Source organism: Sciurus carolinensis, chromosome 4 (genome assembly GCF_902686445.1).
Source record: "Sciurus carolinensis chromosome 4, mSciCar1.2, whole genome shotgun sequence".
Classification (NCBI taxonomy): Eukaryota; Metazoa; Chordata; class Mammalia; order Rodentia; family Sciuridae; genus Sciurus; species Sciurus carolinensis.
This window is the reverse complement of record NC_062216.1, coordinates 166,502,708-166,516,291: the sequence shown is the minus strand read 5'-3', so window position 1 is coordinate 166,516,291 and position 13,584 is coordinate 166,502,708.

Sequence of the window (13,584 nt, the reverse complement as noted above, 5' to 3'; positions counted from 1 at the left end):
AGCGAGCCTCGTCTTGCTGAGCTGGATGAGGGGAACGAGCACGCTCGCCTCAGGGGTGTGGAAGCGATGGCCGGAGGCGTGCGTGTGGGATGCTTGGATGTAGTCGTTGCTCCAGAAACACTTGCTCCCTTTGGCTTTAATTTTCTCCTTTGGTTCAAATTCACAGTTTTATTGCTTGTGCCTTTTCTGGCAGGTTGATTGAGGTCCTTTATGGAAAAAGGTGTGTTGTCAAGAAATGTCTATCCACAGACACTCGTCCGTGCCCCGGGGCCCCTGCTGGTCGGTTCATCTGTTTCTCCATCCCGTGGAGGCCTGTGGGGACCAGGCCACTTTTGTGTCCCAGCATCTGATAAAACGTGGGGGAGAGTGAGTGCTCAGGGTGGGAGGGGAAGGTCCGAGAAGGTGGAGCGGGGCCGGAGCCGCCACGGGGCTACCCTGGGCACCAGGCTGCCGCTGCTGCTCGGTCGAGGGGCGGGCGCTGCCTCGCCTCCCGGGAATCTGAGTTGGCCTTCGGTTTTCTCTCCAGGTGGAGACAGGCCCAGCGTCCAAGTGCCACCTGGTTGTGGCCCTGAGCCACTGAGCCAAGCCATCCTAACTTGCCCACCCACAGAATCGTGAGAAACAATGAACCCTTGTTTCTCAGACTTTGTTTTTAACTGACACGTCAGCGTGCATGTTCATGGAGCCGTGTGAGATTTGAATCCTTGACCCAGCGCACGGAGATGACGGCAGAATAATGGGCACATCCCGCACCTCAAACACTCAGCTCTTCTTTGCGCTGGGAACATTGAGGAACCTCCCTACTTGCTGAGAGTTTTGCTGTTTAAGTCACCAGTGGGCGGCTGTTTTGTTACACAGCAAAGGCTCACTGATACAAAGGAAGTCCCAAAGAGAACGGAGGCTCAGGCCCGGGCGGGCATGACCAGGATAGAGGCCGAGTGGGCGGCCGTTCAGGCCCAGAAGCCGGGCTGTCAGCTCCCAGCCAGGCGAACCCCAGGCCTCGAGCTGCATTCCTCCCGGGTTCTGTACAACTCGAGGTCATTTTTCGGGAAAACTGTTGAAATGATCTCGCTGGTAAACTAGGTTTTTCTCAGGACATTTGATTCTGAGGCACCAGCGACCATTTCAAAAGGAGAAACAGAGGAAGGTGCATCCCCAGAAGGACAGAGCCGCTGAGCGCTGTCCCGGCGAGGCGGCCCCTGGAGTATCCACTGGCCACTTCCTAGTGGACAAGGGCTCACTGGCACGGCCTGCTTGTGTAAACAGCAGGACTCGTGCTGGACACCGGCTCTGCTCCTGCCCTCCTGGGATCGCTCGGAGGCCCAGCCTGGTTAGCTCGGGCTCCCCAGGCAGCTTGGGGACTGTCCCAGATCACAGCCGTGAGTGCGACCGAATGCGCAGGAGTCCTCCTCGTGAAGCCCGCAGCCCGGGACGGTCTCGGGCACCCCGATGCCCCTGGCTGACCCAGTGGACGTGCCACTTCTGCTCTGTCTGGAGGGCCAGTCAGTGTCTGGGTAGCGTCACGATCTCACTCCTGAGACTCACTTGGACGCCTCCTCTGAGAAGCCCCCCAGGCTGCACCTCCACCCCTGCGACTCTGGTCAAGTGGAACAGCTGGTGTGGCCAGTCTCGGAGCTGGTACGCCGTGGGCGGCTGAGTTTGCAGACTCAACACGGAGCGCCCTGGGGACTGGATTCAAACCCGAGTGGGCACCAGCTCACTGGGCGATCGTCCTTCTTTCCCTCTGAGTCTCTCTTTTTAAAACCGTCTGTGAAATTGAGGCATTCATTGTTGGGTTGTTTACCTGAAACAAAACCCAAGGAATAATGGGTTTAAAAAATCAGAGGTTTATTTTTCTCTTATGAGGAAAAATCGTGAGGTATTGGTCATGGACCCAGGTTCCTTCTAACTTTCTTCTTTTATTTTCAATTCTCACCATGGCCCAAAGTGGCTGCCTGATCTCCAGCTCTTATGCCTAAATACCAGGCAGGAAGAAGGATGAAGGCAGGAAGGGTCTCCTTTAAAGCCTTTCTCTCCAGAGGTCAGTCTGTCCTAAAGGGAGGCTGTTTCCCATCTGTGTAGTAGGCTGAAGGTTCACAATCGCTTTTGGGATAACCCATGGCAATTTCCAAACAGGGAGTTGGGAGTCCCAAAACAGCCACCACCGCCAAGTAAAGGCCAGGCACCATGCTAAGCGCCCATCATCTCACTTAATCCCTCCACAAACCAACGAGGTATGTTACCACAACCCCTGCATTGTAATTGTGGAGAAGGAGTTCAGAGAGGTTAAGTCACCTGCTCAAGGCCACACAGTCGGGAAGAGGCAAAGCTCAGATTCCAGCCCTGAGCTGTCTGGCTTCCAATCTCCACTCTGAACTAGTACAGGCGTCACTTTGAACATTTAGGAAGAAGTTCGTGGCCTGCCCGCCTCTCCACCTGCTCATCCCCAAGGGTGAGAGGAAAGTCCAGCACTGACTTGAATCAGCAAAACCTTACGGGTGACACTTCCTGTGTGTCCCAAGGCTCAGAATTCCTCACCCTGAATGCAGCTGGCTCCAGGGCAAGGGGGGGGGGCTTAGGGGCGTCTAATGCAAGGACCCAGGGGACAGGTGGGGAAACCGAGGCTGGGGGGGGGAGCAGACTGCCCCCAGGGCTCAGGCATCCGCCAACACCCACGCAGGACTGCTCTGGGCCATGTACCGTCCATGGCTTCAGCAGGGGATCAAGTCCCCACCCCAGTGGGCACCTGGTTTGCAGGTGACCCGGGGAGGCGGCAGGCAGTGGGCAGAGCCGGCATGGTCTCTGAGGTCCCGCCCTCCATAGTTTTCTTATTTCTTCTCTAGGACTTGGAGCTGGAGGCAGCCTTGGGGAGGCCAGCAGGGTGGTGCCTCCCTGCATCTTGGGACTGCTGGCAGAGACCCAGTGTGGGTGGCGCCGGGGCACTGGAGCCTCCAGGCGGCTGATCCCCCGTCACTCCTCCACGTCTGGCCCTTAGACGTGGGGGAACCGCAGCTCAGGCGGCCGGGGAGCGCTGGGGAGCGCGGGAACGCAGTACCAGCCTCTTGGGACGCACCTTCACTTCTAGGTGTGGCCCCTGCCGAGAGGCTCCTCCCAGCCCAGGCGCCCAGCACCGGTAGGGAGGTCTGCCCGCTGGCCAGGGACCCGACAAGAAGGACGCCGGGTGGTGGGTCAGTGTGAGTCACTAAGGGAACAATGATGCGGCTGACTCGGGCACCTGCCTCGGTTGTCAGTAAATGTGACTCAGGCCGGTTTACGCCAGAACTTACTGGCTCTGTCCTGAGAGTGAGCTTGGTTTTGGCCTCGGGACTCTAGGTTCCAGAGGCGCAAATGTCCTGTTTATTCTTTCTCTCTGCTCCAGGCTTACAGCAGGTCACCCTGGGCTTTAGGGTCGTGTCTTCCTCCGGCACCAGCAGAAAAGAAACAAGAAAACCTAGCGGAAAGGCTGTGATGGGCAGGCCTGGGTCATGTGCCCATCCCTGGGGCCATCCTTACGCCATGATTGGCAGACCTGGGTCACGTGCCCATCCCTGGGGCCATCCTTACGCCATGATTGGCAGGTCTGGGTCACTTGCCCAGGTCCATTTCCAGAAGGGAGGCGAGAGGGGATGTCCAGCCCCATCAGAACCACAAGGACATTTCTCAAAAATAGATCATATCTTAGGCCACGGTATTAACAAGTGCAAAAAAATTGAAATAATTTTTTGCAGCTCATAATGGAATGAACTAGAAATCAACAGAGCGAGAAAGGACAGAAACTGTAGGAACACGTGGAGTTGTTCAATCCACTCATGAACCATCAGTGGGTCACTGATGACATAAGGGGAAAACTAAGCAATTCCTCGAACTAGAAGAAGAAAATGGGAACACGACTTGGCAGACTCCGTGGGGCAAGAGGGGAAGTTTGAAGTTAGGGGTTCCTGGGCGCAAAACCAGATAAACACCTACGAGGTCTCTCAAGGTCTCAGAAAAACAAGAACAAACTGAACCCCAAACCGTAGGAGGAGAGAAGTAGTACAGATCAGAGCTGAAGTGAATGAAAAAGAAACCCAAAGTTCCGTAAAACTAAGTCGGTTCTCTGAAGAGATTAGATTGATAAACCCTGAGTGAAACAAAAAAATGAGAGAAGACCAAAATTAATAAAACCAGAAAGAAAAAGAGACTGTTACATCAGCTACACCAGAAATCCAGAGGATCACTGAGGACGATTTTGAACGTTGGAAAATCTAGAAGAAATGGATAAATCTCTAGACACAAATGATCTACCAAGATTAAACCAAAAGGGCATTAAACCTGAACAGCTTGTTGACAAGCAGTGAGACCGAAGCAGTAATAAAAAAAAAAAAAAAAGCCTACCATTGAAGAAAAGCCCAGGGCCAGGTGGATTCGCTGCAGAATTCTAGGGGACCTTGGAAGAAGCGACACACTCGCTCCTCCTCGCACCATTGCGTAGCACGGAGAGGGCGGGGAACAGCTCCATTCTGCGAAGCCAGTACCACCTTGACACCAGAGCCGGATAAGGAAGAGGAAATTACAGGCCGATGTCCGTGGTGAACAGTTATGGCTTGAATGTGAGGTGTCCCCCAGAGGTTCACAGGTAAGACAGCGCAAGGAACGACCGGGTTGGGAGAGTCTCGATCCATCAGTGAGTGAACCCCAGACAGGGATTAGCTGAGCGGTAACTGGAGTGGTGGGTGTGGCTGGAGGTGGGCACGGGGGCGTGGCTTGGGGTACATATTTGTATCTGGCGAGTGGAGTCTCTGCTTCCTGATCACCCTGTGAGCTGCCTCCCTCTGCCACACTCTTCCGCCATGATGTCCTGCCTTTCCTCAAGCCCCAAGGAATGGAGCCGGCCTTCTGTGGACTAAGACCTCTGAAACCATGAGCTTTCTAATAAACTTTCCCTCCTGTATAAATGTGCTGGTTAGATCCTTTACTCACGGCAGTGAAAAAGCTGGCTAAAACATGAACACAGACTCAAAAGTTCTTAATAAAATACTTCAAAACATAAAAAAGAGACCACACACCATGATCAAGTTGGTTTCATGCCAGGGATCCACGGTTGGCTCAACACCTGCAAATCAATAAATGAAATACACCACATCGACAGACACGAGGATAAAAACCACACGGTCATCTCAATAGATGCAGAAGAATCTTTGATAAAATGCAACATTGCTTCATGATAAAAGCTCCAAAGGAAGGAGCTCACCTTGGCGTAATATAAACTGTAACAAAAAAAACCCATAGGCGACATCCTACTGAATGGGGAAAAACTGAAAGTATTTCCTTTAAAATCAGGAATGAGACAAGGCTGTCCACACTCACCACTTGTATTCAGTAGAGTACCTGAAAGTTTAGCCAGAGCAATTAGACAAGAAAAGGAAATAAAAGGGATATAAATAAGAAAAGAAGCCAAATTATCCCTTTTTGCAGATGATATGCTCCTATAGTTAGAATACCCTAAGATCCTTGTGTAAAGATCCTTTACACAAATTAAAGTAGCAGGATATAAAACCAACATACAAGAATGGATAGCTTTTCTACACACTGATAACAAACCTGCTGAGAAAGAAATCAGGAAAACAATTTCATTCACCATAGCTTTAAAAAAATACCCAGGAAGAAACCTTACCAAGGAGGTGAGAGACTTCTACAATGAAAATCACAGAACATTATAAAAAGAAATTGAAGAAGACTCTAGAAGATGGAAAGATCTCCCATGTTCATGGATGGACAGAATTAACATTGTTCAAATGCCATGTTACTGAAGGCAACCTGTGTCGGGACTAACGACACGTTAACTAACTCAGGCTGCCTCCTTACTCCCTGGTGAGTGAGCAAGATCAAGGCTCAGAGGCGGTTTCAAAGGTTAATGACGATAAACTGGGTCACCATCAGGGATTGGTTAACAGTTCCGTGAATGTGATCAGCTCGTGCTTGCCATATAGTCCTATGGGACTCTCGCCTGTGTGAACCCTGGTGCCTTGCTGACCTTTAAGCTGATTGGTTCCCGCCTAGCCCCCACCCTACATAAAAGCGGTGTGACCTCCTCAATAAACGAGCTCCTGCTGTGACTGGTCTCCCTGGCGTGTCTGATTGTCCTCTGCCCGGAGGGCTGGGTGCAGGCAGTCAGTCGGCCCTACCTATCCTGGTCTGGCCTTGTTGGGGAGTGCTCCCTTCCCTTGTCACTGGTTGAGAAGAGCAAGGGGGCTAAAGACCCCGACATCTGGTGCCCAACGTGGGGCCCCTCAAGGCTGATCCACAGCCAAAGTGAAGAGGCAGCTTCGAAACCGAAAGTACCGGCAGATCAGGCCAAGTGAGTTCCGAGGTAAGGCATCCCTGAAAAGATGGGGCAAACACACACCACACATGGCGACCCTGCGCTCTTAGCTCTTAGACTCATGCTGAAGAGTAGGGGCCTTGAGTGGTCTGATACACAGGCGGAAAAAGCCTGGGACACCTTCACTCGGGTGACCCCTTGGCTTCCTGCTGCTAATCTCTTTGACTGGTCCACATGGGATTGTGTAGAACAACTTGTTAAGAAGAGGGAAATCAGTTTAGGGGAGGGTCCCCCATTGGGAGTCTGCCCTACATTATCCGCCCTTAAGGCCTGCTTCTCTCCAGGACCTCCCAAAGGGAGGGAGCCTAAAGGGAGCCTAAAGAACCGTCGGTTCCTCCCGTTGCATCTCCTTCCAGAAACTTGCCACATAGTAAACAACGTTGGGAGACCTTTAATGAGGAGCCAATCCATCTCCGTACGCTCCTTCCGAGGTTGAGGAACCACGAGGGCAGCCAGCCTCTACACATAGCGAGGGCCCACTTCCGCCCCGGGGAGGCTCATTGCCGCCATCTTGTATTCTGGGGCCACATCAGACTCCAATGAAAGCCCTCGCCCTCCTCCTTCCAGATGGTGGGAAATCTTCCCGGTGGCCATTTTATGATACTGGGCAAGAACTCACAGTCTCTAACCTCCCCCCTCCCTGTATGGCCTTCCCAGTAAATGTTAAAATGTTAGTTTGGGAAGGAATGACTACCGATCACAGATTGGCCTGTGCAGGGATGAAAGATCGCTCCATGGGAAGGTGGATTGTGGCTACCAAAGATGTTGGCACACAGCTTCCTCAAGCGAGCGGGCAGATGGAAAGGGATTCCTTATCTTCAAGTCTCTTTCTTGTGCTTCTATGCTCTTCCTGCAAACTTGAATGCCTCCTTCTTCGCCCCCTCTTAATCCCTCCTTCTTCTCCAACTTCAACTCAGCCATTTCTGCTTTCATTCCCCAGCCCAGCCCACCTAGTCCTCCTGCCATGAGGTCCCACATACGCCAGTGTGGAGGGAGTAACCAGCCCAACCATCAGTGGCATGTCCTAGTAAGGAGTATGATATAGTAGCCCCAGTCCCCACAAGTAATGGGAGATAATTGTTTCACAATTTTCTGAGTCCAAATCTGAATTGAACCAGGAAAAAGGGTTAAAATGCACTAGGCATCAAGTTTCTGTTGGAACATTTTAGCCCCTTTCAGATCCAGATCTCAGTCAAGGCTTACATTGAAATGTAAATGGAGGAAGCCAGAAGACTCAGTAGGAGACCGGTCTCAAACCCAAGAAAAAAAAAAAAAGCAAAAAGAGTCTTACCTGAACTCCAGCAAAAGTAAATTTTATGGTGCTTTACTAAAGTAATTAAAGGCCGTATCATTTTTCCAGGACTCTTGTTTTTTTTGAATTCTACATTTTTTTTTTAGCTCATGACTTGTTGAATCAGTTCTATTTTTTTATTCAACTAGAGTTTTTGAACATCTGTTACATTGCAATGGAGATTCACCTATAAAGTTACAAGGCCTTTGATTTTGTGTTATTTGTATGTCATGCTGTCTGATGTCATGTTTTGTCTGTATCAAAACTGAGTACTCCTAAAATTAAAACTTAAAAATGGATTCAGATACTTTTAATTCACGTGATTTAAAAAGGTTCAATTTAAATTGGGTAAAGTAATAAAAGTAAAATGCCTTCAAAAATAATTCACAAATCTCTAGGTGGTCAAACTAATAAAATATTGATGTTAATAAAATGTCTAATATCAATTGTTTCTAGGACTTTTCTTCAACAGGAAAGAGATGGCAAATACTGTTCAGGACACTTGTCTAACCTCTCTCTCTTTTTTTTAAGAAAATAAGTGAATTAGAGTTAACATGTATGGGATTACTCAAATGTGTTTTTAGAGACATCTGATGAATTTACAAAGTTAAAATGCTAATTGTTAAATAACATCGAGTACTCTTAACTCCTTAAATTCCATGGGGTAACATACTTAAACATTATTGGTGTTTTCATAGGTTGGTAAATAAAAAGGGTTTACAATTATTTGTGTCCTCACTAAACAAAAAATAAGTTTACTAAGAGTTATGTCCTAATGTGCAATTCTATATACAAAAGGTCCCAAAAGTTTCAACTGTGTTTCAATTAGAGTACTATAAATAACAAAATATTTAATCTTATTAAAATAGAGTAATTTATCTAAATTCAGAGATTTTATAAGAGTTGTATCAGAATGTGAACAAAAAGGGGTCAACAAATAGGAAAGAGAAAATAAAAGGTTCTGGGTATGGAAATATATTTAGTAAAAGGAAATGTTTCTGGGTAAGAAAGTGCTTGTGTGACAAAATACATGAGGGTCTAAGTAAGTGCTAAGAAAGTCTATGCAAGTAAAGGGCAAATTTCAACAAGTTTGCATGTAACTAAGTTGGTTGTATGTATGTGAAACAGTTAAAGCTATTTAAGGTTTTTCCTAAGGTGAAATACTAATGTTCTAATATAAACCAAAGTTTAATCTATATGGTAAAATGACAAGGATTTCTTAGAAACACTAATTTACTCTTAACTTTTTGTCTATTAAGTTTTATTCTTTAGAACAATTAGTCTTAAAAATTGGGGTTTATACAATTATGATTAAATAACTGTTAAAGTATTGTACTATGTTACAGAGTCTAAATTTTTCTTTAAAAACTAAATTTGGTAAGATAAGTGTCAAGGTAATTGTGAAATGGTCACTCTTTGTATATTAAATGTGTTCATATTTTCCAGGTATACAAGTTTGTAAAACAGGAAATTTATCAAGCTGCTATTCTTCAAATTAAACTTGTCTGTAATGGTAATTTTAAACTTATAAAGAGTAAATTTTATTGGGGATTTATTCCTATCATTTAATGTTCTATTATAGGACCTGTCATCAATAGGGTATATGTAAAATTTGTTAAATGTATTTCTAAAAGTTACTTAGAGGACAGTTGAAAGCTCAGCTTTTCTTTAATGCTTACATACATATATAAATGTTGCTGACATAACTCTTTAGATCTGCATTTCCATCAGAGAACAGAGTTCCATCTGATCTCAGCTTAATCTTCAAAATCTGTGTTTATAAACCTTTATTTTCTAATACTCCTTTGCCCCTCACTGAAAAGCCCCACGTTACCTGAGAAAAGACTCTGCCTCACAACCCTGCTACACATTAGAATGGCTCCAAAGTAAGTCAGACTTTAACTCATTTAAAGTTGTGTTCAAAAGTTTGATGTTTGTTGTAAAGATTATTGTGATCTCAAATGGGAACTCAGCCAAAATTCAAGATAGCTATTGCACAAACTGAATGTTTTACTGTTGGTGATTCCATTTTGTATTTTCCTTGTAAACTCTGTTGCCTGATCAATATTTTGTAGAAGTACTGCTTCAAGAGCGAACACCATAAATTAACTTGGAATAGTAAGCCATCACCTATAGGACAGATAATGTAAGCCCCAATTAGATAAAAGGGGGTAAATAACTGTTATGTCATAGACATTGAAGCTAAAGCCCAGTACTCTTACTTTATGACTGGTGAGACTGACTTGCTGGATGGTTAATATCAAACTTAGAGATTGAGATTAAATACAGAGGTCAAGAAAAGTCCATGTGGGTCTTTCCCTCAAAGTCAGCCTGAACCCAGGGAACAAGAGGACTTCTCTAAGGAGGTTTGCAACTCTGGGTCACACAACCTCCTGAGCAAGGAGATTGATGAGGCCACTAGAGGAAAAGCCACTCAGTGCACCTGCTGCAGAGGAGGGTCAAGGAAAAAGGGAGACATCCCTGGTGTTTTCAAGAGAAGCCACCTCATCGAGGAGACCTTGCCTAACCAATGGCACTAATGGAGCTAAGAAGCTGCTCTTAAGTTCCCTATGAGTGACCCCTATGGGAACTCAGCTGACTCTTCAACAGACAGGAACAGACAGGAACAGGTCACTTTGACCAACTTGATCTTAAACACCTAACAAAACAGTTAAGACCAAAATATAGCCATTCTTGGGCATTTAAAAGAAATAATACTTAAATGTAACTTAAGATGTACACTTGCATTAGCCCATTGGAGTAAAGACTAAAAGCCACAAAAGAGAGATTCTTAGGCAAATGTGCCTGATAAATATCAAGAGAAACTGCCAGAGTCAGAGGTTTTAGTCAGTTTAAAGCCTACAGACACAAGTAGGCTTAATCTATGTTTGCTAGTAACAGAAGTATAGAGATCTCTACTAAATGTTGTGTTTACATTCCTGATAACCTGGACAATGTTAAAGTTCCCAAATAAAGGCCTTGTCCTCTCCAGCCTCTGCTAGGCCTTGTTATGGGAACAACTTCTCAGTTCTTCCACCCCCTGGTGAGGAATCATTGACTTCTGTCAATATGCATTGGCATGTTCCAGATTCTGCAACATTTATATTGTATCAATCTCATTTCAGTACGCATGTCTTTTTGTTCTTCTCTCATAGAAGCACCCACCCCCCATGCCTTTACAACCTGCGCTTCCCCAACCAGACTTCCCCAACCTGGGACCCCTCGATTGACCCGATTTTTAAAAAGGAACTCCAAACTTGCCCCTCTCTGCCACCTTCCAGCTTCAAAGCAGCCAGAACGATTGGCGTCCCCCTTTCCTTACAGCAGTTAGGAGTTCCTAAAGCAAAAGGGGGGGAATGAAGCCAGAATTGGGGACAGGCAGTTAGTGTAGAAATAGGGGATGGGGTCAAATTGAGGAAATGAAGCCATGAAGCCATCTGCCTCTGGAAGTTGGAGACTGCCCCTGGGAGAATGGAATGTCAAGGATCTCCAGAGCCCATTGATTACCAAATTTACCTGCCCTTATCAAGGACTGCAAGCTTGGAGCTGCTAATTAATACCTCCTGGGCCCTTACCTGCCTGAATCACCTTGGCCCTCCCCCTGCCCACGGCTTCTCACTTAATGCAAAACCAGGCCTAGTCACGTAGGCAGGAAGAAGAGACAAGGGGGGAGAGAACTGGAGAACAAAAGGGACCTTAACCTATAAAAGATGTAGGGTGCACTCACTTCTTGGGACTTTAGAACATCAGCCATGGCCCCCTTCTTCCTGCCGGGAGAAGTCTGTATTATTACCTTTCTCTCCCTTAAGCCCTGCTCCTCCTGAGGGGCCTGCCTGAAGCGCTAAGGTGGTAGTCAATGACGGGTAAGCTCCTCAGAGGAGGACAACCTAAGACAGGCACACCTTCGAGTAAGGCGGACCCCCAAACTGCTAGGGTGATGGTCCATGACGGGTAAGACCCTCCCAGGGGCAACCTAAGACAGACACACCCTTAATATAAAACAAAAAAGGGGGATGTGTTGGGACTAATGACACGTTAACTAACTCAGGCTCACTCCTTACTCCCTGGCGAGGGAGCAAGATCAAGGCTCAGAGGCGGTTTCAAAGGTTCATGATGATAAACCAGGCCACCGTCAGGGATTGGTTAACAACCGTTCCGTGAACGTGATCAGCTCCTGCTTGCCATATAGTCCTATGGGACTCTCGCCTGTGTGAACCCCCCTGCCTTGCTGACCTTTAAGCTGATTGGTTCCCGACTAGCCCCCACCCTACATAAAAGCGGTGTGACCTCCTCAATAAACGAGCTCCTGCTGTGACTGGTCTCCCTGACGCGTCTGATTGTCCTCTGCCTGGAGGGCTGGGAGCGGGCGGTCAGTCGGCCCTACCTATCCTGGTCTGGCCTTGTTGAGGAGTGTCCCCTTCCCTTGTCGCTGGTTGAGAAGAGCAAGGGGGCTTAACGCCCCGACAAACCTGTAGATTAAAGGTAATTCCCATCAAAACACCAACGGCATTCTTCACTGAACTCAAACAACAACACACAGAGGCCTAAATTCTCATGAAAGCAAAAAAGACCCCGAGTAGTCAAAGCAATCCTGAGCAAGAAGAGCGAAGCTGGAGGTCTCACAGTGCCTGATCTCAGAACATTCTAGAGAGTTGGAGCAACGGGGGCAGCTTGGCAAAGGAATAGACAAGAGGCCAGTGGAGTGGAATCAGGAACAGACACAGACTCACACTCCGCTTCTCCACAAAGGTGCCCAAAACATGTCAGAGAAAAGAGCCTCTCAGCAAGCCCTGCTGGGAAAACCGCGCAGCCAGTGATTGTATGAAAAACGTTTGACTCTCTTCAGCTGACGGGGAAATGCAGATCAAAACTGCATGGACCTGGGTTCAATCCCCAGCACCGCAAAAAAACAACAACAACAACAAAAAAAACTGCATGGAGAGTCCATCTCACCTTAGGCAGAATGGTTAGCATCAATAATGCAGAAAATAAGAAATGCTGGTGGGGATGTGGGGGAAAAGGGCCCTGCACACTGTTGGTGGGCATGTAAATTGCAGAGCCACTACGGAGATCAGCATGGAGCTTCCTCAAAAAGCTACCACTAGACCCACCATGTGGTCCAGCTGCACCACTCCTCGTACCTACCCAAGGAATTAAAGTCTGCACACTAAAGAGATCCTTGCACGATCCATAACAGCCAAGTTATGGAACCGCCCGCCGAAGGGCACAGTGGAGCCTGCACACACCGTGGAGTAGTATGCAGCCACAAAGAACTAAATCAAGTCATTTGCAGGAAAATGGATGGAAGCAGAGACCACGGTGCTAGGTGCTACACAAGATAAGTCAGACTCAGAATGACTTACTATGTTTCCATCTCATGTGAAATTTAGGGGGAAAGGGATGACATAAAAGTAACAGGGAGACTATTAGAGAAGAGGAAGAGGCCTGGGGGAGGAGACAAGGAGAGGAAGGAAGGAGAGATAGGATCAGGGCATGTCGTTAGCATGTATCAATATGCCACAGCGGAACAGTTATTCTGTAAAATTAAGATGCACTAAAAACAGGAGGAGAGGGGAGGAGGAAGAAGAGAGGGGAGGAGGGGGAGAGGGAGAGGAGGGGGAGGGGGAGTCCTCTTTCAAAGAAGGAAGCCAGGCACACCTGTAATCCTGGAGACTCGGGAACCTGGGAGGCTGAAGCAGGAGGACCATGAGCTGGAGGCTGGCCTGGGCAGCTCCACGAGACCGTCTCCAAATAAAGAATAGAAAGGGCTGAGATGTGGCTCAGTGGTAGAGCACCCCTGGGTTCAATCCCCAGTGCCAGAAAAATTATCCATGAAGAAATAAGGAAACCTGGGCGGGTGGACATGGCAGGCATCCATTCCTGCTTCTTTTTTTTTTTTTTAATTCAGATGATCTTGACTATACTGATTAAC